At 34.6% G+C, this 12,476-nt stretch overlaps 1 non-coding gene across 1 annotated transcript; it reads right to left on the reverse strand.

Annotated features, from left to right (window-relative positions):
* Positions 1-3,473: 3,473 nt before the first annotated feature.
* On the reverse strand, positions 3,474-3,546 carry TRNAA-AGC (transfer RNA alanine (anticodon AGC)). Its single transcript has one exon. It is a non-coding gene; the product is annotated as a tRNA-Ala (tRNA).
* Positions 3,547-12,476: the final 8,930 nt, after the last annotated feature.

The raw sequence follows: 12,476 nt of genomic DNA on the forward strand, positions 1-12,476 counted from the left end.
GTTCTCGGGCCGACAAATAATTTTAACTTCGAAAACTATAAATTAAATTCGTACCCTGGTCGATTAGTGTGTTAACTTCCTCTCGTCGGAAAACACTAACACACTACATAGACGTACAAACCTTAAACAAAGAAATAAGATTGTATAATCAAACTTTTCACCCTCAAACCATGACATTACCTCGCCCATGCTTCATTAAGGTAAGTATATTTCACCTTTCTTCCACTGAATTACAACCTACTCTTTGAATCAAATATTTCAAACTCGGATTTATCCACCCTTAACACTCTTTTCCAATCATCAACAGTTTATTTTTGTACTTTTTAGCAAATTTCATTCTCTTGACAATAGTTGGAGATCGAAGTAAAGGTTTTTTAATTGCTACACGACCAAATATTCCATTCTCGTTGAGTTTTCTTTATACTGCAGATCTGGACACTTTTCTATCATTTGGTACATGGTTGTTTATCTTATGCTTGAAATCAATGGCAGTCTTTCTTCTGTCCAGATGATTGCATAAACGAAGATACTTAACATTAATAGCTGATCGATAAAGCAACTGAAAACAAAATACTGACGGATTAACCACCAGTTGAAACAAAAATGTTCTCTGGCTAGTTCACTGTACTGACGGAAAACAACTCTACTGAATGTTTCACTGCATCTCTTATATATAGTAAACTCATTAAAATTATTAGAAAAGCTGATGTCGATTTTTAGAACTTTCTAGGCCGACATTATTAACATTATGCGTCTTCTAGTTAACATTTATATTACAATATTAGAAAAAATATAGCTCATAACAGTACAGTATATAATGAAATAAAAAAACAGAAAGAAAACTAACATTGAGACAAATTTGACAATAACAACTTTACAAACACTCAAAACATGCTCTTTAACAACGAAATAGTAATTATGACACAAAGGTTCATGGTTTAGTGGATAAGAGCTCGAATATGCTCATTTGTTTAGCAGAGAGGTGTTATAATGTTACAGTCAACTTCACTACTCGTTGTTAAAAGAGTAACCCAAGGGTGGGTAGTGTAGACTAGTTGCCTTTCCTCTAGTCTATCACTACTAAATTATGGACGGCGAGCGCAGATAGTACTCGTACCTTTGCATGAAATTCCAAACAAACCAAAAATATATTTATAAAATAAAAGTAGACTTTTCAACATAGATAATCAAGAAGGATAAATTAAAGGAAGCCGGTAATGTAGGGATTTTATTTTCCATGTAAAGTCAGAACTGCTTAGTGTTTGATATGTGAGCCTTAATCAATCAAGTTATGTGCTCATTTCCAACCCTATCTTGTTTTCCAAGTTCAGTACCAACTCTACACAACTATCTTTATTTAACAATAATTTTATTCCTTTAAAACTTGTAAGATAAATTGTTAAGTAAAAAAATACAAATCTATGAATTATTTTGCTATAAAATATCACACATCCTTAAAAATGTAATAAGAAAATATTAATGTGTATCTACAAATTTGAAAGTAGAACTTTACGAAAAAACAACTGACGCAGGTTTTGCCAAAATAATTCATTATTTTGCATGTTAAGCGGCTATTACATTTTCTTTGTTACTATTTTTGAAACATACTTAATAGTTTGGGTTAGATATACAAATTCTGTATGGAAATTAAGTTGTATTGTTAAATTACAGTTTGAAGTTAGGCTAAACTGTTTGAACTTTGTAAAGTCTTAACGAGCTTACTATTAAAAAACGTCAATAACATCAAAGATGTTTCAATAGTCATCATAAGTTTTTCATGTTTTCAGTCTCACTGATACAGAACATAGAATTATATTAATCATTCGTATTTAAACTTTAATGATTAGATAATACTATCAAGTTGCATTTATGTACTGTTTGTTTTACGTCTATGTAACTATTTCGCAGGGTGTGGATGGATCTTCGCTAAATTTGGTTTGAAGGTCTGTTGGGTCCATACGAAGATACATGTAAGTTTACGATTTCACGTTTTGTGTTTTGCAGTTTTTACGAGCATTATATTTTTTGTTCACAATCACATATAAAGAAAGCAACGTTTCATGTCTTATGATAAACTTTCATTAATGATGAATTTACATAATTTCAGACCTGGGAAATCCAACTAGTTTATTAATAATATATATATATATATATATATATTCTGAAATAATTTTAGTTTCTTGTCCTAACCATAATTTACCTATGCCAGGAACGTATTGGTAGTAATTCATAGCAGTTTAAATGCTTATGAATCGGAGAGTGTAAAAATATATCGAAATTTATTCATAGAAAGAAACTCAAGTTTGAAGTAAAAAGAAACTATCAACAGATGGCTAATCTAAGTATAAGAACAGTTTTCTTGTTTGTGATGTATTATAGAACGAAAACAGCACCAAGAACCACTAGTCAAAGTATTTTTCATTACTTTTACCACAGTTGCGAAAATTTCTATTAACTTCTTGATTAACTTGAAATATATCAATTAACTCAGAATTTTAAAAAAGTAATACCATTTATTGCAGAATTAATTACAATTATTTTATTTCTGCAAAGATTTCGCTACTTGATGCTGAAGTAAGCTGTATTTAATTTACTGATTTAAAAATATATATACATATTAATGATTATTTCTATATTCGTATGAAACTTAAACTAATATCAAGTGACGTTAAAGCTCTTTATTTAGAAGAATATCATAAAGTTAGCAAATCCATACTTAAAAGTGGCAATGAATAATGAATAATAACCGTCAATTCGTACGATTTTTTTGAAGATTTTAGGAGGAATTGGTAGTTTAGTTTGCTTGGCTTAACCAATACTTATGTATCAATCAGCACGCTAGAAAAAAAACAAAAAAAACGATACCTAATTTAAGTTATAAAAATCTATCAGAATACAAAATTTGAAAAAAGAAGATCTATGAATGTTAAGTATGTTTTTCTGTCAAAGAAAGTTTTTGTTTCTCTTGGCTTATCCAATACTTGTGTTTATGCACATGCTTTCATCTTATAGCTTAGCTGCTCTAAATCGGTTTCTTTAACTGAAACGAGAAAAAAACTAAAAATGTATTGGTGCTGTGGTAAAATTTTCCAACCGAAAGCTCACGTGCCTTTTTGCGTAGGCGAGTGCAAAACTCTACGCTAAATCTGAACGATTTCTGTTCAATAACTTTGGACACGTGTCTTTTATACTAAGACCAAATTTGATACCTAATTCTATTACTATGTATATACTTATTTTTTATATTATTAAATTTTATTTTGCTAATAAATTTAATGTGAAATATTATTTATTATTCATTGAAGTGGGTTTTTCATCAAGAATTATTCATTCTCCATATACATAGTCGTTGGTTCAATCTGGTCTCAGTGATGGAAACGATTTCAACTAGCATTTCCAGAAGTAACTTTATTTTTGCTTATATTTACGGCTTATCTTAATTTTCAATAAGTTAATAAAGAAAATAAAAGAGTTGGAGGCGCCGGGTATCGATCCCGGTACCTCTCGCATGCTAAGCGAGCGCTCTACCATCTGAGCTACGCCCCCTCTACGTTAGTAAGGTCATTATATTAAAAATTTATAATTTTTAAATATTATGTTAAAAAGATTATGTATATATATGTATTGTATTTGCATAACATTTTGTGAATATAAAGCATATTGAAGATTGAAAATAATAGGTTTCAGTTTTTGCTTATAAATACATAGGTAGGAGCTATCAAATGGATTACTAAAGTAAAATATACTTATTCAATATGCTTTTACAGAAATGGCACAACAGCTAAACGACATTTTGGTCATCATAGTATATTTAAATATTTTACGATCCTCCAAGAATGTAATTTTTTTGTCAGAACTCTTATTCAAGACTACAGTTTTTGTCAGAACTATCTAGCGGTGATTTATTTGTTTGTTATAACCAGGTTTAGCCAGTGTAGGATACAACTGCTCTCTATTTTAGACTAAAACAAAACTATTATGGTAAACATTTGGAACTCTAATAGCTATCATCTCCTCCCACACACACAAAATTAATGTATTATTTTTTTATTTTAATTTGACACTATAGGTGAGGACTTGGAAAATGGGTTGGATGGAGTATTTGGACAATATATAAAATCACAAAAAATACTAGTTAATAGTCTTAAGTGAAATCTCTGAATGAAAAAATATTTTTTTCGTAGCTGCGGGACCGAATGATATCAGAGAACAATTGCGGACTCATTTGCTAACTTCAATTATGAAAAAAAAAAATAACCAAGGAGGGGGATTGGGGTCCGGAGTGCACCTGATACTCCCGGGTCACATATCCAGAGACAGAGTGGAAATTCGAGGCGTGATGCAATGTAATGATATACCATGTTTTGATGGCCGTCAGTCTGAACGCACTGCATGCACTAACCCTAACCACATTACAGCTCAGGGGCGATGTAAGAGTCACTCTCTTCTGTAATAGTAAAACATTACATTGAATAAAACTGACATTAAAACTCTGATTACAGAGATGTAAGCTTTGCCTAAGCATATGCTCATGATTGGATGTTATTATTAAGATTAAATACTATATATTCTACGAACTTATGAGTGAATAACAATATGCCAATCGCACTATATCATGTTGCAGGTTGTGTTAGAAGGAATGACTTGTTTTTAGCAATCGGTGGAAACTGACGACGTTTTGACTTAATATCTCTACACAGTCCGATAGTTTGAAACATAATTACCATTTTCTAACACCACAGACTTAAATTCCCAAAAAATATTGTTATGTTATTCACTAGGACCAAAACTTGCAGTGAAAACAGCCTGTTTTGCTTTGAAGTAAGAAAATATACTTTTAAAAAACAAAACAAAAAATCTGCTCATCAAAATTTTAAAAGGTACTTATAAATTGATGTTTAAATATTACAGTTAGGAGTACATTGATATATATTTTAGTAATTATTAGTAACTTCTGATGAAAACAAGCTACCTACTAAGATCAAGTTAAAACTAAGCGACACCTTAACGAGTACGAAATTTGCTTGTTTGTTTTGAATTTCGTGCAAAGCTACACGAGATCTACCTGCGCTAGTCGTCTCTGATTTAGCAGTGTAAGACTAGAGGGAAGGCAGCTAGTCATCACCACCCACCGCCAACTCTTGGGCTACTCTTTTACCAACGAATAGTGGGATTGACCGTCACATTATACTGACTCCCACGGCTGGGAGGGCGAGCATGTTTAGCGCGACGCGGGCGCGAACGCGCGACCCTCGGATTACGAGTCGCACGCCTTACGCGCTAGGCCATGCCAGGCCTGAGTACGAAATGAAGTGATGGATTGTTGGGATTCACTGAACCTAAGCGGGGAAAAATGTTTACTTTTATCAAAGAAGTGACAGAAGTAAGTTTTGGTAATAATGATACATACATGTATTTACATAATAGGATTATTCCTACTTTAGTATGAAACATTACAAAAACACCACAAAATGATTATGGAATAAAATTTTCAATGTACTTTTATGAATACTTTTGTCTCACAGATGACGCTTTCAGAGTTCAGAGGTTGCTTTTCAGCCAACAATATGTTTGCTTGGCACCCTTTGGTGTTAATTGGTATATTACGACGATAAGTAGTAACTTGTAAAACGTTCACGTTTGAGGGATATGAATATCTTACCAGTTAGTCTTACATATCTATACCAGCCAATACATGAGGGATTTCTGTTCTTATGGTAATAAGCAAAGTATTTATTTCGCGCCTTTTTCTGTGGAATGATTATCATTGTTATACGAATTCGGTCCTGAAAATAATAATCAATGCTTAATTCATTTTATATAATATATATATGATAATAGCTTAATAGTACAAAGCAAATAAATAATTTTACTTTTGTAAACTAAAAGTGTAGAATACTAAAAGTTTAGATAAATCGAATCAAGCCCGCTCATTCCGCGTTAACCATTCAGTGCCCTTTTGAAAGTTCGACAACACTTCAGATAAGGTCAAAGTATTCTGCTTTTTGATCATACAGAGGAAGAAAGAATTAAAATAAAAGGTCATTTGTTAACGTAATGACCAAGAGCTTTAACCTTTTTACCTAGTGTTTAGTTATTTAGTATATATGATGTTAAGATTGACCAGTGGCGTAGCTGGGGGGGGGGGGGGCAAAAGGGGAACATCTGTCCCTGGACTCAACATCGAGGGGTGGGGGCGCCAAATTGATGTTACATAATTTGGAATTATGGCTTACATTTTGTCACGACGGGGCGCGAAAACTGACTTTGTTCGCTGGCGCTGAAAACCCTAGCTACGCCTCTGAGATTGACATATGTTCAGTGACATGGCTGACGTACGTCCAGTGTAAAGATTAATACGTGTACGATGTCATGACTGACATATGCACAGCGTCATGACTGCCGTATGTCCAGTGTCTTGACTGACGTATGTCTGGTATTATGATTGACATATGTACAGTGTCATGGTTAATATTTGTTCAGTGTCATAATTGACGTGTGCACCCGGCCTGGCATGGCCAGGTGGGTTAAGGCGTTCGCCTCGTAATCTAAGGGTCACGGGTTCGAATCTCGGTCGCACCAAACATGCTTGCCCTTTCAGCCGTGGGTACGTTATAATCAGAGACGACTAGCGCAGGTAGATCTCGTGTAGCTTTGCACGAAATTCAAAACAAACAAGCAAACTTGTTTGATATCATCTTAGTGTGGACTGACTAACAACACAATGCTGAATAATGGTGGAAGTGGTTAAAATAAGTGACCCTTCCAGACGGCTTTCGGCCACCTTTCGGGAAAATAATGATTTAAAAATACTTGAAAAACAACAATTTTTTGAAAAGATATATTTCTTCGATTCGGGTTAAAGTTGTCTTTGATAAGAGGTTAACACATAATAAAATAAAGAACTGTTAAAAGGTTAAAATCCTAACTGTGAATTACAGATTAGAGTTTCACTTACATTTTCATATTATTGCAAATAAAATATGAAACAGGGTTTTAAGATAAAATCGTCTAACAGCAATTCATATCTTAGTCTCGAGCATTATTCACGCAACTGAAAGACAACAATCGAAAATCGAGTAGAATCTTTGACACATTTTACTGTTTAAACCACAAGATAATCATTATGACAGATAATGATTAAATATGGAATTATACACTATCTGTCATATTCCGTTGTTTGTTTATTGTAGCAAAGAAACGTCTCAGTAAATGGAGCAATAATTCGTGTAGTAAAAAACTAGATGATACTTGGAACTGAGCCTAATTAAGTAAGCTTAAGAATTTGTTATTTTTGATTTTTTCAAAAGTGAAATAACTCATAAAATTCCTAACATAGTGATAAGTGGAAAAAACTTTTCAGCACGATATTAAAAACACAGAGCTAAATACTAATTCGAAAAACACACAAAAGGGGTGTTTGAATTCCATTCTAAGTGGAGCCTTCTGTGCATGCGGGCTAAACGGTCAAGTCAGAGATTCTTGTCGCTAAAGTATATTATTCCACAATGTTCAAGTACTGATATGATAAAAAAAATCGGCTAGTCAGAAATAATAAACAGTACTGACTGTTATTCTTATAACGCGTCCACAGGTGAAAGTGAGGAGCACGTTCAGCGGTACCGTTGTGCCAACTCTAAACTATTCCATTCACTATACGGCATGCTAAGAACGAAATGATGTTAAATATATTGTTTAAACCTACTATTTAATTTCATCTGCTTTATGTTAATCATTTGGAACATTACAGATATGTTTCGGTCTATTGACAGACTTAACATGTCGCCATCATCACCTGCTCAGATATCATGTTACGCAAGGAGTTTTTTTTTTAATTTCGCACAAAGCTACACGAAGGGTATCTACGCTAGCCGTCCCTAATTTAGCAGTGTAAGAAGAATAGGGAAGGCATCTAATCATCACCACCCATCGCCAACTCTTGGACTACCCTTTTACCAACGAATAGTGGGATTGATCGTCACATTATAACGTACCCACGGCTGAAAGGGCAAGCATGTTTGGTGCAACGGGATTTGGTGCGAGGATTGAAGAAATAATGTTCCCTGAAGGAAGATGGTACAAGTAATTAAGTTCTTTTGTGTCTCAAGTGTCTTAAATATGCGGACGAAACTGTATTTGTATAGGAAAGTAAATCGTATTAATCATCTCGACAATATCAATATTTTATCAAACTCTTTACCTTGGAATTAAGAGTTATAGTAACTAATAATGGGCCCGGCATGGCCAGGGGGTTACGGCACTTGCCTCGTAATCTGAGGGTTGCGTGTTCGAATCCTCCTCCCATAAAACATGCTCCCACTTTCAGGCATGGGGGTGTTATAAGTGACGGTCAAGCTCATTATTCGTTCGTAAAAGAGTAGCGCAAGAGTTGACGATGGACGGTGATGACTAGCTGCCTTCTCTCTGATCTTACACTGCAAAATTAGGGACGGCTAGCGCAGGTAGCCCTCGTGTAGCTTTGCGCGAAATGTAAAACAAACCAAACAAACAAAACTAATAATGCGTGAAATAAAGAACTCGAGGTTTCCGGGAAACTTCTTAGAAAAACCGCACACGTATTGTTAGATTAAATAAAACGATATTTTCCATTTTATATGAACAGGAACAGAAATTGTTAAATGAAATACATAAAATGGCGCAGCGCTTCAGTCACATGATATTTATTACTCTCTTCAAACTTGTGAGGTTGAGCAAATGAAAAAAAAAAAAACAGTGACTGTTGCATTGTCCAAACTACTGTCGTGGTGGATGTATCAGCTGTACGCACCTCTGACCCGCTGTATCGATCCGAGTTGTTAGAGGATGAGCGCAAGCTGAGCATGCGCAGTGCATTGTTTTAGGTCTGCTGCTTTTCCGAGGTGGACGAATAGATTCGTCTTTCTGTTGACGCTGCAGCAGCTGTGACAATATGTGATTTAATATGTCTTGTTCACGCCAACAATGGCTGGTCAAAACATTCTGAGAAAATTTATGGACACATAAGAAGGATGACACTCGATCTTGAGTTTCTTCCGAAGAGGGACCTTTTTAGGGTACGTACACCATTTACTAATTTAACGAGTGCGGTTTTTAAATATTTTAAACTATTAAAAGAACCCAACATTCGTGGGTCAGAAAGCTGTTGGAAACTCTTGATTATTCATAGGAGTTAGGGGTATGGATATATTTATTGAGGTTATACCTTTATGAATCTTGTAATATTAGGGGGGAAAGAAATGGGACGTGTCATGCAAACGAACTCAAATACGTTTCACATTTAAAATATGATTTTACATGTATTTTAAAATAAAACGATAAGTTGGCAGGTAAAGTTTAATTTAACATCAGTTATATTTTTGAAAATAAACCGATAAATGTAGGTGAAGCTTCATTTAACATCAATAACTTCATAAGTATCAGAATTAACCACAGCACGAATAAAATATAAATTATGTTTAGCTTAACCATAGGGTCTAACGATAGAGTTTCGGATTTTGGAACTATGGAGATGAGTTCAAATCCGTGCGTTACCATAAAATGTTTCCTCATTTTAAGCCGTGAATGCGTTATAAGAGAGGAAGACAGCCCCTTTACGTAAGTAGTAGTAGGTAGGGTGCTGCTGATCGACTTTCTGGTCAGTAATTTAACGTTAAAGACGGCGGCAGTTAGACTTAAAGGCTTTACAATAATTACAAATGACAGATGTTAACTATCTATAATAGTCCTACTATAGCGCTTATCGACTGATAATGACGTGAAATAATGTTGTTCATTTAAACATGAAGTAACATGGAATCACTTGTTAGACGCAATCTATCAGACATGCATGGTTAACGTCTATTCACGTAACAATCAGTACGTGTGGCCTTAGGAAAATACCAACAATGTTATTTTATTCAGTTAAAAGAGTCTATTACAGGTATGAAGTGGTTACTCCTAAAGCCTTGATAGGAAGCTCACCCTCCCAATGGCAAGTCTTCGTTCTTATAACGCTAAAAATCGGGTTTCGATACCAGTCGTGGATACCGCAAAATAATTTATTATTCTACGATGCATCTTTTCGCTTATCAACCAATCAAATCTTACAATGTAGTTTTTCTATTTAAGTATTCTGCTAATTGTTACATTATAACGCCCCCACGGCTGAAAGGGCGAGCAAGTTTGGCGCGACGGGGATGCGAACCCGCGACCCTCAGATTACGAGTCGCATGCCTTAACGCGCTTGGCCATGCCGGGCCCAGGTGAGTTTCAAATTACCGGGAGTAAAATCTCCAGTCACCAACTGATAAGGGCCCGGCATGGTCAGATGTTAAGACACACGACTTGTAGTCGCAGGTTCGAACCCCGTCACATAAAACGTGAAGGCTTTATAATGTGACGGCCAAGCCTACTTACTATTCGTTGGTAAAAGAGTAGCCCAAGAGTTGGCGGTAGGCGGTGATGACTAGCTGCATTCCCTCTAGACGTACACTGCAAAATTAAGTACGACTGGCACAGATAACCCTCGTATAGCTTTGCGCGAATTTCAAAAAAACAAACAAACAAAGAAACTGATATAACAATTGCATAATCGAAACTTTGAAACTGTATAATAGGTTTCGGTAATCATCGTTGTTATAATGTTCCATTCTTTAGTTAGACACTGGGAAAACGTACCTAATACAAACACACACATAAAATGTATTTCTGAGAAATTCGAGACTCGATCTTCGCGGCAGACATGGAGCAGATCGTCTATAGTGCAGCTTGACGCTAAAAGAAACAAGCCTCTCAGCAAACATACACACACACACACACACACACATACATATATATATATATAACGTATTAACAGCACTATAACTAAATATGATTTTTTTTTTTTTTCAGGCCGAGCCTGGCTCAGTGATTGGCATTCTTGGCCGTGAATTTGACGGTCCAATGTTAGCGCCCCGTCACTGCTAAAGAATCACTTATGTAACATTGGATATGTGGTGGATACATTATAAGGATAGTTGTGAAAGCAATTTGTTACGTTACAATAAAGTAGCCCAGGGAGTGGTTGCTGTCGACTCGCTTCCTTTTCTCTAATATTTGAACCCCGAATTAGGGACGGCTACGCGCAGGTGCATAGTTTATGTCTGAGTAGCTTTAAGCAAATATCGGAAGACAAACAACTAAAGCATTTCCCTTCTAACTTTGTAAGGTTAATATGTGCTTTTACATCATTAAAACATTGTAAAATATAGTGGGCACGTGAAAATCATTATAAAATATGCTTTGATTTGGAAAAGTAAACCATTTTATATAAATACATTATGAAGTACTATTTGAAACTAGAAAGATGGATAGAATTTGAACCGTTTTTAAAGTTAAACAAAAGTAAACTTCTGATCGTGCACTTACACAAATAATGCAAAATACGAGTGATTTATCATAGGGATGGTTAGTTAGTTAAGTAGTGACAGACCTGATATCAAATCATTGTTTTCAATGAACAGGATTCAAATCTCTAACTTTGTATTATAATCAGTTTACGAAATAACATCACACTTGTCCTTCATATTAACAGTTTCTTTGTCATTAGACTTTCCGTTAACAATACTAATATTTTTATTTTGGATTAATCAAAGACAAAGAAGATAGTATTGACACATATAATTAACTGGAAGAAAGGCTAAACTTCAGCATCTGTTTCTGTTAAAGAAAAACATCTATTATCTAGAGAAGAAACAGTTGAAGGACTTGAGGTAGTTTTTGCAGCGTAGTGAAAATGTGGTTATAGGATGATGAACAAAGTGGTTTAGAGATCACGGGAACAATATCATTTGAGGATGATGGTGACATTTTGGTTTCTAGATGATAGGAACATCGTGGTGTTAAGATAATTGTGACATTGTGGTTTTTAGCTGATAGGAAAATGGTGGTTTTCAGCTGATAGGAACATCGTGGTCTCAAGATGATGGCGACATTGTAGTTTCCAGCTGATACAGACATTGTGGTTTCTAGCTGATAGGGAAATGGTGGTTTCAAGATGATGATTACATTGCGGTTTTTGGATGATGGATACGTCGTGGTTTCAAGATGATAGTTACATTGTGGTTTCAAGATGATGGTGACATTGTAGTTTCTAACTGATAGGGAAATGGTGGTTTCAAGATGACAGGAACATCATGATTTCAATCATCTGCAAATTACTTTTAATTTATTTTTTATCAGAGTAAGATGTTGCTTTATTTTTAATTCTTATATTATGAAATATTTACAATTTCAATGGATATTTCTGCATACCCACACATTCTTTACGTTATTTACTACCCTTGTCTAATTCTTATTTTATATTTCTAGTTAATCAGCATGTTCATGTCATGTTTACTTGTTTATATTAAAGTCCATGAATAATAAAATTTTGGAATATTAGAAACTTAAAGACTTTCGGTTGTCAAACTGAGATATACCCATCAAGGTAGACAATATTTATAAACCTGGAAGATATT

This window comes from Tachypleus tridentatus, chromosome 6, assembly GCF_004210375.1.
Source record: "Tachypleus tridentatus isolate NWPU-2018 chromosome 6, ASM421037v1, whole genome shotgun sequence".
NCBI lineage: Eukaryota > Metazoa > Arthropoda > Merostomata > Xiphosura > Limulidae > Tachypleus > Tachypleus tridentatus.